The sequence below is a fragment of the Ovis canadensis genome, chromosome 21 (genome assembly GCF_042477335.2).
Source record: "Ovis canadensis isolate MfBH-ARS-UI-01 breed Bighorn chromosome 21, ARS-UI_OviCan_v2, whole genome shotgun sequence".
In the NCBI taxonomy this organism is placed as follows: Eukaryota; Metazoa; Chordata; class Mammalia; order Artiodactyla; family Bovidae; genus Ovis; species Ovis canadensis.
The window spans coordinates 36,164,057-36,182,273 of NC_091265.1; the positions used below are offsets into that span (position 1 = coordinate 36,164,057).

Below are 18,217 nucleotides of genomic sequence, written 5' to 3' on the forward strand. Positions count from 1 at the left end.
ACACTGCACATCTTTTGCATCTATAACATAGTTTATCAGATACCACTTTTAAATACAGATATTTTCCATGACATCATCACACTTTTTTCTCAGGTCCTTCAAGCTTTACAGCAAGACATTTGATTGGAACCAATGTAGCTCAGAGATTTAGATAGATTCTGACACTAAGAGGCACACTTGGGTAGAACCAGGACAGAATGGAGGGGTTTTTCTTCACCCTTGGTTTGTAGGAAATCAAGTCCACTGAAAAGGTACCCCTTTTCAAATCTCTACTACTACTAAAGTAGTATTGGACAAAGCAAAATGCCTCTAAAAGTAAGTCAGTCACTATAGTAATTACAGTGAAGTTTGAACAGACTTGTTAACTATTATCATGAAAGAAAGACTTATCCATCATACATACATACATATGTAATTTTTGTTCCTATTTTTCTCATATGGACTTTGCAAGATAACAAGGGAGGTACTTAGTTCTAATTTTGCCAATATAAAAGACGGAGCTCAGAAAAATTTACTATGCTAAGATCTTACGCAAGGAATGAATGAACAAGTAGGGTGTGTATTTGTGTGTGCATCTGTATATGTCACAGCAAGTGCGTAAGTGTGTGGAAAAAATGTAGGCAAGGAAATAGTTGTCAGTGCAGCCTAGGAACTACACCTGATAGGGAAAGGTTAAAAATGATTAACTGGCACACACAGGCGGTTAGAGATTAGAGTCATGAACCCAAGAAGGCTTCCTGGTAAAAGTGATACAAGATATACGCACTTTGATCTAGATGTCCATCAACAGATGAATGGATAAAGAAGCTGTGATACATCTATACAATGGAAGAATGCTCAGCCACAAAAAGGAATGCATTTGAGTCCATGCTAACGATGAACCTAGAGCCCATTATACAGAGTGAAGTAAGGCAGAAAGATAAATATAAATATTGTATACTAACACACATATATAACACACTTTTCACTTTCATGCAGTGGAGAAGGAAATGGCAACCCACTCCAGTGTTCTTGCCTGGAGAATCCCAGCGATGGGGGAGCCTGGTGGGCTGCCATCTATGGGGTCGCACAGAGTCGGACACAACTGAAGCGACTTAGCAGTAGCAGCAACATACATATATGAAATCTAGAAAGATGATACTGATGAATTTATTTGCATGGTAGCAATGTAGAAAAAGACATAGAGCACAGACCTATGGACACAGGGGGAGGAGAGAAGGAAGAGTCCGAGATGTATGGAAGAAGTGAAGTGAAGTCACTCAGTCGTGTCCGACTCTGTGCGACCCCGGGGACTGTAGCCTACCAAGCTCCTCAATCCATGGGATTTTCCAGGCAAGAGTACTGGAGTGGGGTGCCATTTCCTTCTCCAGGGTATCTTCCCAACCCAGGGATCAAACCCAGGTCTCCTGCATTGTAGGCAGACACTTTACAGTCTGAGCTACCTGGAGAGAGTAACAAACTTACAAAACCATATGTAAAATAGATAGCCAATGGGAAGTTGCTGTAAGACTCAGGGAACTCAAAAAGAGGCTCTGTAACAATCTAGAGGGGTGGGATGGGGAGGGAGATGGGAGGGAGGGAACATGGGTGCACCTATGGCTGATTATAGCTGCCGTTTGATAGAAAACAACAAATCTGTAAAACAATTATCCTTCAAATAAAAAATAACTTAAAATGAGCTTTGAAAGATAAGTAGAATTTAGCTATAGGAAAAGGAAATGCATGTATAAATACTAATAAAAATGAAAATACGTGTATAAAGGTTTCTATACATGTCAGAAGGTTTGGAGGCGGAAATAGTGGGTAAGAAATCTGCTTCTGAAATGAGGATGTGGAGCATATGAGCAAAAGAATGCCAGTCTCTTAACATGGTTAGGAGGTTGAGCATTGTTTTGGAAACAAGGAGAAGCAACTGGAGAGTTTTAAGCAGGGACTGACCTGTCGGCTTTATGTTTTGGAAAGACTTCTCTGGCTATAAACTGGGAAATGCACTGGAGGAAGGAGAAATCTGGAGCAAAGTAGGCAGTGGAGGAAGTTACCATTGCAATAATCCAGGGAAAAGACTGTTCGCCTAATTTAGATTCAAAGCACTAGAGACAGAGAAGCTTGGATTGATTTCAGCAAAACATACAAAATTGAATCTATGATATATAATTAAAATTTTTGTATTCTGTGTGTATGTTACAAGGAAAGAGTGGGAAGGAGCTAGTCATTGATGTTGCCAAGCCTCTGGTTTAGGCAACAGTTAAATGCAGCCTTTCACTGAAATAGAGTCCACTGTATAAACAGGTTTTTAGTGAAAATTGGGTTGACACGTTCTGTATTCAACTTATAGGAAAATGGCCCATATTCTCTCTTTAGTCTCTTTGTCTGTAAAAGGCAGTGCTACATGACCTCATGAGATTGTTATGTGCTGCACGGAGCAACTTACATAAAACTTTGAACCCACAGGAGGCAATTCATTTTTTAAAATTATAAAATTTTTATGACTGAGGAATTTGATGAATTTTCCATCTTTCTGCAGAATTATAAAGGAAATGGGTCTACCAGTGAGCTTAGTCATGACTAACAAATGAATGCCATCTACAACAGTTTTCTATTACATTTCTTTGCCTTTTCTCATTTTTTTAAAACGCAAGTTTCTAGCACTCTTCACTTTCTTCTTATTCAAAGGAAATTGGAATGCTCCACTGTAAGAACCTCAATATTTCTCCCCGGCTTTGAGATTTTCACTGATGAATCAGCCAGTAATAAGACAGCTATTAATGTCCCAGGTTTCCTTTCAATCTCATTAGCAAAGTCAAATAATGAATAGCAAGGCACACAGTCATCTACGTCTAATTATACAACTTTACTTCATGACCTGATTTATCTTTCTGAATATTTGTGACAATAGACACATCTCCAAAATTATTTTAAGTGACCATAATCAGTCACAGTGTTACATTCCAAATATTGACAATGTATTATATGCAAGATGGCCTTCTATATGTTCACTTTTCTAATCTTCAGAACTCTATGAGAAAAGCATTAATATTAATAAGTTCTAGTACTAATTCCATTTTACAGTTGAAGAAACTGAGTCACAGGAATAAAAACTTCCAGTAACATATTAAGGAAGTGTATCAGTCTCCAGTATCCAATGTCTTTGCCACTGCACTGTAGGAACATACTGATTGCCTAGAATTTTGTTATAATTAAAAGTTTACTGTGCCCATCACAAATCTCATTGTGTGCTATTTCTGCCATCACTGTTGCATATATAAGTTTTCAGTATTTGGATTTATTGGCCATTAAATAAAATTATAAATAGCATTCCTTTATTATTACTTTTAATCATCTTTTTGTTGGAGTGTAATGCTTTCCAATGGTCTGTAATCAGCTATGTATACACATATATCTTCTCCCTCTTGGACCTCCCTCCTACCCGCTCCCCCATCCCAGACCTCTAGGTCATCACAGAGCATGAAGCTCAATCCCCTGTGCTATATAGCAGCTTTCCACTAGCTATCTATTTCACACATATGTGCTACATGGCTTCAGTCATGTTCGACTCTATGTGACCCTAGGGACCACAGACCGCCAGGTTCCTCGGTATGTGGAGATTCTCCAGGCAAGAACACTGGATTGGGTTACCATGCCCTTCTCCTGGGGATCTCCCCAACCCAGGGATCGAACCCAAGTCTCCTGCATCTCCTGCACTGCAGGAAGATTCTTTACCACTGAGCCACTGGGGAAGCCCATCCATTTGACACGGATAATATATATATGCCAATCCTAATCTCCCAGTTCATACCACCCTCATCTTCCCTCCCTGTGTCTGAGTCTCCACTGCATGCGTGCTCACATTCCAGTCGCTTCGGTCATGTCTGACTCTCTGTGACCCTAAGGATTGCAGCCCACCGCCAGGCTCCTCTGTCCATGGGGATTCCACTCCTGCTCTCCAAATAGTTCTACGTGTACCATTTTCTTAGATTCCACATATATACGTTAATATATGATATTTGTTTTTCTCTTTCTGAATCACTTCACTCTGTTTGATGGAATCTAGGTCAATCCATATCACTCAAATGACCCAATTTTATTTCTTGTTATGGCTAACATTCCACTGTATATATGTACCACATTTTCTTTATCCATTCATCTGCCAAATGGCATTTAGATTGCTTCCATGTCCTGGCTATTGTAAATAGTGCTGCAATTAACACTGGGGTACATGTGTCTTTTTGAACTCTGGTTTAATTCCATTCTCATATTTGGCCTTCAAGTAACTTCATGAGAAAAAGAGAACCAATTTTAATTCCTTTATTTTCTGGCAAATATAGTAAGAACCATGAGGATACCATTTATAAGAAAAATAAAGCCAGAAGTGTTAATAATACAACTCCAGATTCAATCTTTTGAAGACATTATAAAAGACAAAACCAGTTACTCTGTAGAAGTAAATTACCTTGACAGAAGCATTTGTTACAATCTTATCAGATTTTCTAACATCTACAAATGAGTGCATCTTCCAATACATGGTTTTTCCCAAGACAAAATGCAAAAAATACAATGTTCATGCAGTCATGTTTTGCAACTGACTTGTCTTGGAGCTCTTTCCATGTCTACACATATTAAAATCTGTTATTCCCATACAGTAATATATTTTACCACTGGACATTTAAAGTATTTTCAATTTTTCTTTCTCTCTTGAAAAGTAATGAAGTCCATACACATGGGTAAACATATTTTTCCTAAAATATATGTTCCCATAAGTTGAAATATTTCACTTCAAAGTTGACATGTTAACTTTGATGGGTGCTAGTAAATTGCCTTCCTGTAAACTAGGCTTTGGCTTCCAAGCAGCTCAGGTATTAAGAATCCACCTGCCAATGATCCCTGGGTAGGGAGATCCCCTGGAATAGGAAATGGCAACCCACTCCAATATTCTTGCCTGGGAAATCCCACGGACTGAGGAGCCTGGCCGGGCTCCAGTGCATGGGGGTCACAAAGAGTTGGACATGACTTAGTGACTAAACAACAACGACAAAACTGGGCTAGTCTGCACTTCTCTTATCAGTGTATTCTGATAGTCTTCTCAACATGTTCTCCTGAAGTGGAAATTGCCCTCCCTTCCTTTATGTATTTGTTGATATTAAGAGTGAACATTGATACCATCTTTCTGATCTGATTTCCAATCACTTCCTCCCTGTTGGCTCAGATGGTAAAGTGTCTGCCTACAATGTGGGAGACCCAGGTTCAATCCCTGGGTTGGGAAGATCTGCTGAAGAAGGAAATGGCAACCTACTCCAGTACTCCTGCCTGGAAAATCCCATGGACGGAGGACCCTGGTAGTCCACAATCCATGGGGTCTCAAAGAGTCAGACACGACTGAGTGACTAAACTTTCACTTTTTCACTTCCAGCCTTATATGATTATATTGGGTTGGCAAAAAAGTGCATTCAGGTTTTTCCCTAACATTATATGGAAAACCAGAATGAACTTTTTGGCCAGCCCAACATTTTCATTACTTTAATCAGTACTTTAATGAATACTTATATTTCTTCCTTTATAAGCTATCTGTTTAGGCCTTTTGAAAGTGTGAAAGTGAAAGTCACTCAGTTGTGTACGACTCTTTGCAACTATCCAGTCCATGGGACACTTTCAGGGCAAAATACTGAAGTGGATAGCCATTCCTTACTCCAAGGGATCTTCCCAACCCTGGGTTAGAACCCAGGTCTCCTTCATTGCAGGCGGATTCTTTACCAACTGAGCCACCAGGGAATGTTTTGGGTTAGTGATTGTATAAATTCTCTGGAGTTGCCATAACAAGGTACCACAGGATGGGTGGCTCAGAAAACAGACATCTTGGTCTCACAATTCTAGACCCTAGAAATCCAAAATCAGGTTGTTGGTCAACTTCTTATGAGGGCTGTAGGGGGGAGGATCTGTTCTAGGGATCTCTCCATAGCTTGAGGATAGCTGTCTTCCTCTTAGGATTCTTCACATTGTCTTCTGTGTGTGACTTCATGTCCAAATTTTCCCGTTTTAGAAGGACATCAGCCAATCTGATTCAGAGCCCACTCAAATGACCTCATTTTAAGTTGATATCTTCTGTAAATATCCATCTCTAGATGATGTTACATATGAGGGATTAGGTACTTCCACATATGAATAATGGTTGAACACAATTCAACCCATAACAGTTATCTATTGATTTGCAGACCATTTGTGTACTGTTTGGTTTTCAGTTGTTATCATATGGAAAGTATTTTCGAAATCTTTTACTGATCATTATCCCTACAATTTTTAAAATAACTATTTAAAATACATATTCTTTAGAATATATTTGTATTTTCTACACAAATAATCATATATCTGCAAAAAAATGATAGTTTCTCTTTTTGTTTTCAATTCTTAAGTCTTTTACTAAGTTCTTTATCTTACTTTGCTATCAGAACCAAGAACCTATTCTACAATGTTCAATAGAATTGGTGACATAAATATTATTTTCTTTTTCCAGATTGTAGAAATACTATAGACATCCTCTTCTTATTCTATATTGTAAGGGAAAGACCTTTCATTATCACAAATATGGTATTTACTACAGGCTTTTTTAGTCACTTTTTTGTGTGTACGATTAGTAATATTTCTTCCCTAAATTAGTACAATGACACGTAAAAATCATCTGGTTTGCAGTATCCGTTGTGGGGAGGTGTCTACAGAGACAATGTTTTAATATACTTTTAACTATTCAGATATCCTAACTGTCCCTGTGTAAACAATAATAAAACACATTATTTTTAGGACTCTGTTCATTTTATTGTCATTGATTTAGCTCATGATTCTGGGGGTTAGCAATTTTGTCTGAATGCCACTGGGCAGTTCTCTTCTTGACTGAGTTACTCTTGTTTCTTTGATGAGTTCCTGGTCAACTAAATGGCTCTGCCCTGTGACTGATATGATATCATTCATCAGTGAAGACAACAGGCCCATCCATATGTTACTCTTCCTCTAGCCCAGCCCATATTTCAATTGGTTAGAGTTTTAAGAGAATTAACAGAAGTAAAGGCTATTTTTTTCAGGTTTAATCTTGAAATTACAAGATGCTACATCTGCCATAATGTACTGGTCACAAAGCAAGTCACACTTTCAGTCCACATTCAAGAGGAAAAGAAATATACTTTCAATAGGAAAAGTTTAAAAGTCATACTGCAAATTAGCATGTATATAAGGAGAAAAATGATTATGGTCATATTTGCAAATGATCTGGTATATAACCCCATTGCTGAGTTAAGTTCCTGTACTTTATTTCTCAGAGATTTATCCTTTGAGTACTTGCTACCTTGTGCATTGATGGTTTTCCAATGTAGTGAAAGGGATTTTTTTTTCTTTTTCTTTTTTTTAGTTTTTCTATCAGCTCCAAAATTGTTTGACAATGAACTTGTCTATTTTCACTGAAGATGAAAGTTTGGGGGCCATTATTTAACAAATTATTATTTTTTTTAACCTCTCAAGGGTAATCAGTTGCTCAGCTGAATCCTACTTCAGCGACTCAAAATATTTGAGCATTTTTTATTTGCAACTATCCAATCTCGCAGTCCTAGTTTAATTCTTCATTATCTGAATTATTTACAGCATTTATTAATTGATTTCTTATTTGCTTCTCCAAACCAATTAATGCACTGCTTTCAAATCAGACTTTCTAAACATAAAGTTTTATTTGGATCAACTTATAGTTCAAAATATCAGTGCCTCCCTAGGTTATATCAAGGTCAATGTCAAGGTTGCTTGTCTTCTGGCTTGAAACTATCTTCACAGTCCTTCAGTTTCCTTTGCTCAGGTTTTCTTTGCTCATCTTTATCATCTTATGTGTCCTATATTTTGCTAATTAACAACTAAAGAGAATTTCTTGAAAACATTTAAATGTGTTTTCTTTATTTACATTTGTATGAATAAACTGAAATCAAAATAAATTCTCCTAGTAATCATATATTAAATTCCTCCTAAGAACCAAGACCTCATACTCTAAAACCTCATACTCTAGACTTACCACTTTGGATTTCACAAATGAATGTAACACAAATACAACACAAAACCTCTATATACATCAAGCCAGTCTCTTCTCTTTCTCCATTTCTCTTCAGAGTCTTATATTGACAGTACAATTTAGATGTATAATTTATATACATATGATTTATGTATATTTATATATATGTCTCATCACAAAATTAAAATTTTTGATTACATGAATACTGTCTTGTACTACTATTGCCTAGCATAATATTTTCTACTGACAATGTTAAATTGTACTTGAGGCCTGTGCTCCTCAAAACTATCAGTAGTTAAGATATTGACCCCAAACTTCTATGATTTAGGAAATATCTTACTGCCAAAACCAAGCCTTACCATATGACTTAGATAAGACTCACAGATGACTCCTTTGTTAACCTTTGACAAAGTCAAACATAGATCTGCCAAAGCCCTATCTTTGTCTCATATATGATTAATAAACTGAAATATTGGCCCATACTGACCAATCTGTACAAAATGCCTGCTACTTCACCTGATTAAATTATTGCCAGGTTTTCTCCAGCCCAAAGGCCTCTTGAAGGTTGTCTCATTTTGAATTCAAGAAAGTACTGGAAACTTAAGCAAGCATTGGAATGTGAAACATCAAACCACCTTTCCCTAGCTTATCAAATCCTTCTGAGAATCAGGTGATGGTGAAGAAACACTGTCTGATCATACAACCTGCTCACCCTATTCCCCCAAGCCCACTTTCCCTTTTATTTCATCACCTCCTGGCAAACAGAGGCAGAAAAAATGGAAACAGTGAAAGACTTTACTTTCTTTATTTTCTTGGGCTCCAAAATCACTGTGGATGGTGACTGCAGCCACGAAATTAAAAGATGATTGCTCCTTGGAAGAAAAGCTATGACAAACCTAGATACGATATTAAAAAGCAGAGGTATCACTTGGCCGACAAAGATCCGTATAGTCAAAGCTATGGTTTTTCTAGTAGTCGTGTATGGATGTGAGTTATGTGAACCATAAAGTGGGCTGAGCACCAAAGAACTGATGCTTTTGAACTGTGGTGTTGGAGAAGACTCTTGAGAGTTCCTTAGACAGCAAGGAGATCCAATCAGTCAATCCGAAAAGAAATCAACCCTGAATATTCCTTGGAAGGACTGATGCTGAAGGTGAAGCTCCACTATTTTGGCCACCTGATTAAAACAGCTGTCTCATTGGAAAATACCCTGATGCTGGGAAAGAAAGATTGAGGGCAGGAGAAGTGATCACCAACTCAAGGGACATGAGTTTGAGCATAGCTCAGGATATACTGAAGGACAGGGAAGTTTGTCATGCTGTAGTCCATGGGGTTGCAAAGAGACAGACATGACTTAGCAACTAAACGACAACAATTATTTAACATAATGTTTAAATTGCTCTGGATTGGGCCAGTGGAGACCTTTACAAACTGACGCTCGTATCTTATGACTTGTTCTCATCATTTGAAAGTTTTCCTTACTCCTTCTGTTCCTTTGATGACCTACCATAACAAACATTCCTAAATGTTTATTTCAAATGCAAATACAATTAAATCAATGACACATATAGAGTAGTCTTTTAATGTTTCAACATCATTTGAATTTTTTAGTTTTTGTTTTAAATGAAAAAAAAAACCACTATGTCAGTGTTTTGAATACCTCCAGATTTAAACCTCATAAAATTCAAAATTCTGAATTAGCATTATGAGATCTCAAGAAAATTTTCTTTTCCTCCAAAAAAGAACAAGAGCAACAATAACTGCCAAAATACAAACCTCCATTCAACCTGTCTGCAGCATCTCTGCTTATATATAAAGAAGCGTTTATTAATGTTTTGGCAGCCAAAATTCTTTATGTTATTTATTCTTAAAAAACTAATATCTAATATTTATTATGTACATGTCAGACATGTGGTAGGTATTTCACACATATCATTAATTCTCATAATCATTCTGAAATGTGGGTGATATTATATCCATTATACAAGCAAGAAAGAAGAGATTCAGAACAATTTCTCCAAGGTCACATAGACAGTATATTATATAGGTAGTCTTCAACTCTAGATATATTTGATAACAAAATATTGTATTATGTAGTCTCATTATAATAAATGAACCCAGTAAATAATTTCTTGGTTCCTTCTACATGCAGAAAACTTTGGAAAAAATTATAAGCATTAGCGATACATTATCCCCAATCCAATGGCTTGCAATATTAGGTAAAATACAGCACATATGGAAATGAGTATAACATATGGAAAAATGTGATAGTCTTAAGTCATTGTTGGAAAAGGAAATGGGTTACCATTTCCTTCTCCTGGGGATCTTCCCTAGCCAGGGATCAATTCTGGGTCTCCAACATCGGTAGGTGAATTCTTTACCACTGAGCGACCAAAGGAGTCCTTGGGACTAAGGCATTAGGAGAGATCAACTTCAGGTTAATCAATCATGGAAAATTTTAAGGAAGAAAATATAATTTTTTTAGGGGTTGAATGACACATAGGATTATTAAATGCAGTAGAGGGAAAAGACATCCTAAGCAGAGGGAGCACTTTAAGTGATGACAGTGCAAATGGGGAAGTGCTGCGTGCATATAAATTGTAACTCAGCGAGTAATATAGTCTAAATTGCATACAGGGTACTTATTGGGCTATTGGGTAAAACCAGAAAAAGTTGGTAAGATTCAAGTTATCAAAATTCTTAAATGCCATGCTCGTGAGTTTTGTACGCTTTCTATAGGAAATTTACTGCTCTGTGAATCACCAAGGAAGATCTATTTAGGAATATAGATAGTCAGATTTCCAACTCAAAAATATATCAAAAAAAGAAGTATTTAAATTATCCTCCCCTCAGTTGTCAGAGCTATTCTGAAACGTAGACTTTATTTATTCACAGGCAAGAAGACTGAATAAGAGTGACGTTAACTAGGCTTGGCCAGAATATTAAGCTGGCGACCACAGGGAATTATATTCTGGGAAACATTTGCAATGCTTTCCCTCAGAAAATTGAAGCAGCTATAGAATTTCTCTGAATCTAGGCTCAAAGGCCACGGATTATTTTGCTAAGAGGCATCTGTGTTATCTGAGGCCATTCTTTTCCTATTCTTTGTTAACATTCAATGTGACCACAAGGATATTTGCATAGTGATTTTCTTTCAAGGTCTGCCAATGCAAACTAAGAGAATAACCCAAAGTCCACTAGAGATTTGTGGCAGAATTCATTCTAGGTCCCTATGTAGAGAAGTCTAGAAAAGTATCTTTTAGGAAAGGAGGGGCTCTTATATAAATACGGTCAAAGATGGAAGTACTGCAAGCCTTTTATCAAGATTTCTTGAAACTAAAATACTCAAATCTTCTCCTACTAATCCTACACCTGGGGATCTATTTATCTAGCCCTTAAGAGGATAAGGCAGAGGTGATGGAATTCCAGTTGAGCTATTTCAAATCCTAAAAGATGATGCTGTGAAAGTGCTGCACTCAAAATGCCAGCAAATCTGGAAAACTCAACAATAGCCGCAGGACTGGAAAAAGTCAGCTTTCATTTGAATCCCCAAAAAAGGCAATGCCAAAGAATGTACAAATGACTGCACAACTGTACTCATTTCACATGCTAGCAAAGCAATGCTCAAAATTCCCCGAGCCTGGCTTCAAATGAAGCGTGAACTTCCAGATGTTCAAGGTGGATTTAGAAAAGGCAGAGGAACTAGAGATCAGATTGCCAACATCTGCTGGATCATTGAAAAAGCAAGAGAGTTCCAGAAAAACATCTACTTTGGCTTTATTGACTATGACAAGGCCTTTGACTGTTTGGATAACAACAAACTGTGCGAAATTTTTCAAGAGATGGGAATAGCAGACCACCCAACCTGCCTCCTGAGAAATTGGTATGCAGGTCAAGAAGCAACAGTTAGAACTGGACATGGAAAAACAGACTAGTTCCAAATCGGGAAAGGAGTATGCCAAAGCTGCATATTGTCACCCTGCTTATTTAACTTATATGCAGAGGACATCATGCAAAATTCCAGGTTGGATGAAGCACAAGCTGGAATCAAGATTGCCGGGATAAACATCAATAACATCAGATACACAGATGACACCACCCTTATGGCAGAAAGCAAAGAGAACTAAAGAGCCTCTTGATGAAAGTGAAAGAGGAGAGTGAAAAAGCTGGCTTAAAACTTAACATTCAGAAAACGAAGATCATGGCATCTAGTCCCATCACTCATGGCAAATAGATGGGGAAACAGTGGAAACAGTGACAAACTTTATTTTGGGGGGCTCCAAAATCACTGCAGATGGTGATTGCAGCCATGAAATTAAAAGATGCTTGCTCCTTGGAAGAAAAGCTATGACCAAACTAGACAGCATATTAAAAAGCAGAGACATTACTTTACCAACAAAAGTCCATTTAGTCAAAGCTATGGTGTTTCCAGTAGTCATGTATGGATGTGAGAACTGGACTATAAGGAAAGCCGAGTGCCAAAGAATTGATGCTTTTGAACTGTGGTATTGGAGAAGACTCTTGAGAGTTCCTTGGACTGCAAGGAGATCCTACTAGTCCATCCTAAAGGAAATCAGTCCTGAATATTCATTGGAAGGACTGATGCTGAAGCTGAAACTCAATACTTTGGCCACCTGATATGAAGGATCAACTCATTGGAAATAACCCTGATGCTGGGAAAGATTGAAGGCAGAAGAGAAGCGGACAACAGAGGTTGAGATTGTTGGATGACATCACCGAAGCAATTGACATGAGTTTGACTAGGCTCCGGGAGTTGGTGATGGACAGAGAAGCCTGGAGTGCTGTAGTCCATGGAGTCGCAAAAGAATCGGACATGACTGAGTGACTGAACTGAACTAAGAGCATAAATTTATTTTATTTATTTATTTATTTATTTTTTTTAATTTTAAAATCTTTAATTCTTACATGCGTTCCCAAACATGACCCCCCCTCCCACCTCCCTCCCCACAACATCTCTCTGGGTCATCCCCATGCACCAGCCCCAAGCATGCTGCACCCTACGTCAGACATGGACTGGCGATTCAATTCTTACATGATAGTATACATGTTAGAATTCCCATTCTCCCAGATCATCCCACCCTCTCCCCCTCCCTCTGAGACCAAAAGTCCGTTATACCCATCTGTGTCCCTTTTCCTGACTTGCATACAGGGTCGTCATTGCCATCTTCCTAAATTCCATATATATGTGTTAGTATACTGTATTGGTGTTTTTCTTTCTGGCTTACTTCACTCTGTATAATTGGCTCCAGTTTCATCCATCTCATCAGAACTGATTCAAATGAATTCTTTTTAACCGCTGAGTAATACTCCATTGTGTATATGTACCACAGCTTTCTTATCCATTCATCTGCTGATGGACATCTAGGTTGTTTCCATGTCCTGGCTATTATAAACAGTGCTGCGATGAACATTGGGGTACATGTGTCTCTTTCAATTCTGGTTTCCTCGGTGTGTATGCCCAGAAGTGGGATTGCTGGGTCATAAGGGAGTTCTATTTGCAATTTTTTAAGGAATCTCCACACTGTTCTCCATAGTGGCTGTACTAGTTTGCATTCCCACCAACAGTGTAGGAGGGTTCCCTTTTCTCCACACCCTCTCCAGCATTTATTGCTTGCAGATTTTTGGATCGCAGCCATTCTGACTGGTGTGAAGTGGTACCTCATTGTGGTTTTGATTTGCATTTCTCTAATAATGAGTGATGTTGAGCATCTTTTCATGTGTTTGTTAGCCATCCGTATGTCTTCTTTGGAGAAATGTCTATTTAGTTCTTTGGCCCATTTTTTGATTGGGTCGTTTATTTTTCTGGAGTTGAGCTGCATAAGTTGGTTGTATATTTTTGAGATTAGTTGTTTGTCAGTTGCTTCATTTGCTATTATTTTCTCCCATTCCAAAGGCTGTCTTTTCACCTTGCTTATATTTTCCTTTGTTGTGCAGAAGCTTTTAATTTTAATTAGATCCCATTTGTTTATTTTTGCTTTTATTTCCAGCATTCTGGGAGGTGGATCATAGAGGATCCTGCTGTGATTTATTTCTGAGAGTGTTTTGCCTATATTCTCCTCTAGGAGTTTTATAGTTTCTGATCTTACATTTAGATCTTTAATCCATTTTGAGTTTATTTTTGTGTACGGTGTTAGAAAGTGATCTAGTTTCATTCTTTTACAAGTGGTTGACCAGTTTTCCCAGCACCACTTGTTAAAGAGATTGTCTTTACTCCATTGTATATTCTTGCCTCCTTTGTCAAAGATAAGGTGTCCATATGTGTGTGGATTTATCTCTGGGCTTTCTATTTTGTTCCATTGATCTATATGTCTGTCTTTGTGCCAGTACCATACTGTCTTGATGACTGTGGCTTTGTAGTAGAGCCTGAAGTCAGGCAAGTTGATTCCTCCCGTTCCATTCTTCTTTCTCAAGATTGCTTTGGCTATTCGAGGCTTTTTGTATTTCCATACAAATCTTGAAATTATTTGTTCTAGTTCTGTGAAAAACGTGGCTGGTAGCTTGACAGGGATTGCATTGAATTTGTAAATTGCTTTGGGTAGTATACTCATTTTCACTATATTGATTCTTCCGATCCATGAACATGGTATATTTCTCCATCTATTAGTGTCCTCTTTGATTTCTTTCATCAGTGTTTTATAGTTTTCTATATATAGGTCTTTAGTTTCTTTAGGTAGATATATTCCTAAGTATTTTATTCTTTTCGTTGCAATGGTAAATGGAATTGTTTCCTTAATTTCTTTTTCTACTTTCTCATTATTCGTGTATAGGAATGCAAGGGATTTCTGTGTGTTGATTTTATATCCTGCAACTTTACTATATTCATTGATGATCTCTAGTAATTTTCTGGTGGAGTCTTTAGGGTTTTCCATGTAGAGGATCATGTCATCTGCAAACAGTGAGAGTTTTACTTCTTCTTTTCCAATTTGGATTCCTTTTATTTCTTTTTCTGCTCTGATTGCTGTGGCCAAAACTTCCAGAACTATGTTGAATAGTAGCGGTGAAAGTGGACACCCTTGTCTTGTTCCTGACTTTAAGGGAAATGCTTTCAATTTTTCACCATTGAGGATAATGTTTGCTGTGGGTTTGTCATATATAGCTTTTATTATGTTGAGGTATGTTCCTTCTATTCCTGCTTTCTGGAGAGTTTTTATCATAAATGGATGTTGAATTTTGTCAAAGGCCTTCTCTGCATCTATTGAGATAATCATATGGTTTTTATTTTTCAATTTGTTAATGTGGTGAATTACATTGATTGATTTGCGGATATTGAAGAATCCTTGCATCCCTGGGATAAAGCCCACTTGGTCATGGTGTATGATCTTTTTAATGTGTTGTTGGATTCTGATTGCTAGAATTTTGTTGAGGATTTTTGCATCTATGTTCATCAGTGATATTGGCCTGTAGTTTTCTTTTTTTGTGACATCTTTGTCAGGTTTTGGTATTAGGGTGATGGTGGCCTCATAGAATGAGTTTGGAAGTTTACCTTCCTCTGCAATTTTCTGGAAGAGTTTGAGGAGGATAGGTGTTAGCTCTTCTCGAAATTTTTGGTAGAATTCAGCTGTGAAGCTGTCTGGACCTGGGCTTTTGTTTGCTGGAAGATTTCTGATTACAGTTTCAATTTCCGTGCTTGTGATGGGTCTGTTAAGGTTTTCTATTTCTTCCTGGTTCAGTTTTGGAAAATTGTACTTTTCTAAGAATTGGTCCATTTCTTCCACGTTGTCCATTTTATTGGCATACAACTGCTGATAGTAGTCTCTTATGATCCTTTGTATTTCTGTGTTGTCAGTTGTGATCTCTCCATTTTCATTTCTAATTTTATTGATTTGATTTTTCTCTCTTTGCTTCTTGATGAGTCTGGCTAATGGTTTGTCAATTTTATTTATCCTTTCAAAGAACCAGCTTTTGGCTTTGTTGATTTTTGCTATGGTCTCTTTTGTTTCTTTTGCATTTATTTCTGCCCTAATTTTTAAGATTTCTTTCCTTCTACTCACTCTGGGGTTCTCCAACTCTTCCTTTTCTAGTTGCTTTAGTTGTAGAGTTAGGTTGTTTATTTGACTTTTTTCTTGTTTCTTGAGGTATGCCTGTATTGCTATGAACTTTCCTCTTAGCACTGCTTTTATAGTGTCCCACAGGTTTTGGGTTGTTGTGTTTTCATTTTCATTAGTTTCTATGCATATTTTGATTTCTTTTTTGATTTCTTCTGTGATTTGTTGGTTATTCAGAAGTGTGTTGTTCAACCTCCATATGTTGGAATTTTTAATAGTTTTTCTCCTGTAATTGAGATCTAACCTTAATGCATTATGGTCAGAAAAGATGCTTGGAATGATTTCGATTTTTTTGAATTTATCAAGTTTAGATTTATGGCCCAGGATGTGATCTATCCTGGAGAAGGTTCCATGAGCACTTGAAAAAAAGGTGAAATTCATTGTTTTGGGGTGAAATGTCCTGTAGATATCAATTAGATCTAACTGATCTAATGTATCATTTAAAGTTTGCGTTTCTTTGTTAATTTTCTGTTTAGTTGATCTGTCCATAGGTGTGAGTGGGGTATTAAAGTCTCCCACTATTATTGTGTTATTGTTGATTTCCCCTTTCATACTTGTTAGCATTTGTCTTACATATTGCGGTGCTCCTATATTAGGTGCATATATATTTATAATTGTTATATCTTCTTCTTGGATTGTTCCTTTGATTATTATGTAGTGGCCTTCTTTGTCTCTTTTCACAGCCTTTGTTTTAAAGTCTATTTTATCGGATATGAGTATTGCCACTCCTGCTTTCTTTTGGTCTCTATTTGCGTGGTATATCTTTTTCCAGCCCTTCACTTTCAGTCTGTATGTGTCCCTTGTTTTGAGGTGGGTCTCTTGTAAGCAGCAAATAGAGGGGTCTTGTTTTTGTATCCATTCGGTCAGTCTTTGTCTTTTGGTTGGGACGTTCAACCCATTTACGTTTAAGGTGATTATTGATAAGTATGATCCCGTTACCATTTACTTTGTTGTTTTGGGTTCGGGTTTATACACCCTTTTTGTGTTTCCTTTCTAGAGAATATCCTTTAGAATTTGTTGGAGAGCTGGTTTGGTGGTGCTGAATTCTCTCAGCTTTTGCTTGTCTGTAAAGCTTTTGATTTCTCCTTCGTATTTGAATGAGATCCTTGCTGGGTACAGTAATCTGGGCTGTAGGTTATTGTCTTTCATCACTTTAAGTATGTCTTGCCATTCTCTCCTGGCCTGAAGAGATTCTATTGAAAGATCAGGTGTTATCCTTATGGGAATCCCCTTGTGTGTTATTTGTTGTTTTTCCCTTGCTGCTTTTAATATTTGTTCTTTGTGTTTGATCTTTGTTAATTTGATTAATATGTGTCTTGGGGTGTTTCGCCTTGGGTTAATCCTATTTGGAACTCTCTGTGTTTCTTGGACTTGAGTGATTATTTCCTTCCCCATTTTAGGGAAGTTTTCAACTATTATCTCCTCAAGGATTTTCTCATGATCTTTCTTTCTGTCTTCTTCTTCTGGGACTCCTATAATTCGAATGTTGGAGCGTTTCATATTGTCCTGGAGGTCTCTGAGATTGTCCTCATTTCTTTTAATTCGTTTTTCTTGTTTCCTCTCTGATTCATTTATTTCTACCATTCTATCTTCTATTTCACTAATCCTATCTTCTGCCTCCGTTATTCTACTATTTGTTGCCTCCAGAGTGTTTCTGATCTCATTTATTGTGTTATTCATTATATTTTGACTCTTTTTTATTTCTTCTAGGTCCTTGTTAAACCTTTCTTGCATCTTCTCAATCTTTGTCTCTAGCCTATTTATCTGTGATTCCATTTTGATTTCAAGATTTTGGATCATTTTCACTATCAATATTTGGAATTCCTTCTCCGGTAGATTCCCTACTTCTTCCTCTTTTGTTTGGTTTGGTGGGCAGCTCTCCTGTTCCTTTACCTGCTGAGTATTCCTCTGTCTCTTCATCTTGGTTATATTGCTGCGTTTGGGGTGGCCTTTTTATATTCTGGTAATTTGTGGAGTTCTCTTTATTTTGGAGCTTCCTCACTTTGGGTGGGGTTCTATCAGTGGCTTGTCAAGGTTTCCTGGTTAGGGAGGCTTGTGTTGGAGTTTTGGCGGGTGGAGCTGGGTTTCTTCTCTCTCGAGTGCAGTGGAGTAACCCGTA

At 37.4% G+C, this 18,217-nt stretch overlaps 1 protein-coding gene across 1 annotated transcript in view; it reads right to left on the reverse strand.

Annotated features, from left to right (window-relative positions):
- The window catches only part of LUZP2 (leucine zipper protein 2), a 533,028-nt gene that overhangs the window by 289,374 nt on the left and 225,437 nt on the right, over positions 1-18,217 (reverse strand). The window lies entirely within an intron of this gene.